We start from the raw sequence: 2,500 nt of genomic DNA, 5'->3' as shown, positions 1-2,500 counted from the left end.
ACTTCAGGTACATTCGCTTATTGCTCTTGGGATATCCTTGAAGATCACAGACACATTTATTTGCGACCTGTGAAGTGGAGAGATCACAGGATCGGTTTACAGACATGTCTGCTCTCAATAGTCGTCAAATAATTACTGCCATTTATCGCACTGTTGAATGCCATAAATAAATATACTTAATCATTAAAACCGGCGTCTTCGCAGCTTTTCAAAATGAAATGATAAGCGCTTAAATGCTGTTTAATTAGTAGCAGCCATTGCAGATGGATGCGTGTAGTGTGTGCGAACGTGTGTATTTGTACGTCTGTGCTTGTGAGAGACAGAGAAGGAGAGAGAGGGGGGAAAGTGAGTGAGAGAGAGCGTGAGAGTAAGTGTGTGTGTACGTATGCGTAAGAAATATATATATATACACACACACACACACACACACACATATATATGTATATATATACACACACAAACATATATATATACTGTATGCGTGTATGTATTTGTAAAAAGAATATGTATATATATGTATATATATATATATATATATATATATATATATATATATATATATATATATATATATATATATATATATATATATATATACATATACATGTATATATCCGTATATAAATGTATAACTATTATAGATTTACACCCCCTACACACACAAACATATATATGTATTTATATACGCGTGTATATATATATATATATATGTCTATTATATATATGTATATAGGTTATATATATATATATATATATATATATATATATATATAACCTATATACATATATATAATAGACATATATATATATATATATATATATATATATATATATATATATATATATATATGTATGTATATATACGTATATATCTGTATAGACTATATGTATACATACATATATATATTCATATATATATACATACATTTTATATATATATATATATATATATATATATATATATATACACACATATATATCTGCGTGTGTGTACACATTTATATATGCGAATTGAATTCAAAAGTATGGAAATATTTACATATAGGTATCTTTGCGTAAAATGAATGCGACACACACAGACGCACTCACGCATAGATACATATATGCTTATATACGCACATACTTGCATACACACATACATACTTGCATACAAACACACACACACACACACACATATACATATATTCATACCTTCACACAGACACAAACGCTCGAATATTCTTGTCATAATGCCGATTACTTAGTCTCCATCAATACTTAAGTGACGGAGATCATATTTCTCCCGAATAAGATGGCGCTCCTTTGCAGGATTCACCAGCAGCACTTTCCGAGTGGAGGGACAAATCGATTAGAGGGGCTTCGGTATTTGGCTGTCATTCTATTCTAAACGATCTCCCAAGTGATGAAAGACAAAAACCTCGCTTAGATCTGAACTCGGTTTGTAAGGGAACGGAAGAAATGCCCGCCGAGCATTCTGCGGGATGTTCTAACTATCCCGTCAGCTCGTCGCCATTAATGCGAATATAAAAGGCGCAGGGGTGGCTGTGTGGTAAGTAGCTTGCTTACAAACTATATGGTTCTGGGTTCAGTTTCACTGCGTGGCACCTTGGCCAAGTGTCTTCTACTATAGCCTCGGTCCAGCCAAAGCCTTGTGAGTGGATTTGTTAGACGGAAACTGAAAAAATCCCGTCGTATATATGTACATATATATATATGTGTGTGTGTGTGTGTGTGTGTGTGTGTGTGTGTGTGTGTGTGTGTTGTTCCCCCACCATCGCTTGCCAACCGATGTTGGTGTGTTTACGTCCCTGTAACTTCAGCAAAGAGACCGATAGAATAAGTACTAGGCTTACAAAGAATAAGTTCTAGGGTCCATTTGTTCGACTAAAGGCGATGCTCCAGCATGACCGCAGTCAAGATGACTGAAACAAATAAAGAAAAAATATATATATAATTATATATTTACGAGCTTGTGTATGTGAATGCGAATGCGAACATATGTATGTATGTATGTATGTATGTATGCATTAATGTGTGTCTATGTATGTATATATATGTATGTATTCATAAGTTCGTGTCTGTATGTAAGTATGCATGCATATATGTGAGTGTATATGTGAAGTGAATGCGAATGTATATATAATGTATTTGCCCCAGCATGGCCACAGCTCATGAGCTAAAACTAGATAAAATGAAAAATGAAAATATATACATACATATATATACATATATATATATATATATATATATATATATATATATATATATATATATATATATATATATATATATATATATATATGTATATATATATATATACATGTGTGTATATACATACATACATACATACATATGTATATGTATGTGTGTATGTATATATATATGTGTATGTATACAGCTATATATATACATCTATGTATATGCAGATATATATATAACTATATATATGTGTGTGTGTATATATACATACATTTATATATATATATTTGTATATAGATAT

General features: G+C 31.2%; 1 protein-coding gene and 1 long non-coding RNA gene across 4 annotated transcripts in view; one reads left to right on the top strand and one right to left on the bottom strand.

The window, feature by feature from the left end:
• Nucleotides 1-2,500, top strand: part of LOC106884093 (uncharacterized) — a 380,074-nt gene that overhangs the window by 297,075 nt on the left and 80,499 nt on the right. The window lies entirely within an intron of this gene.
• The window catches only part of LOC149131147 (uncharacterized), a 161,808-nt gene that overhangs the window by 104,377 nt on the left and 54,931 nt on the right, over nucleotides 1-2,500 (bottom strand). Inside the window, exon 2 of one of the 3 annotated variants that reach the window (XR_016238459.1) lies at nucleotides 1,854-1,922. The exons of the other annotated variants lie outside the window; for them this stretch is intronic. This is a non-coding gene — a long non-coding RNA (uncharacterized LOC149131147). The remainder of the gene's footprint in view (nucleotides 1-1,853; nucleotides 1,923-2,500) is intronic. 3 annotated transcript variants of the gene reach the window in all.

The sequence above is a fragment of the Octopus bimaculoides genome, chromosome 25, assembly GCF_046866305.1.
Source record: "Octopus bimaculoides isolate indiv1 chromosome 25, ASM4686630v1, whole genome shotgun sequence".
In the NCBI taxonomy this organism is placed as follows: domain Eukaryota; kingdom Metazoa; phylum Mollusca; class Cephalopoda; order Octopoda; family Octopodidae; genus Octopus; species Octopus bimaculoides.
This window is presented reverse-complemented; position numbering and strand designations above follow the sequence as displayed.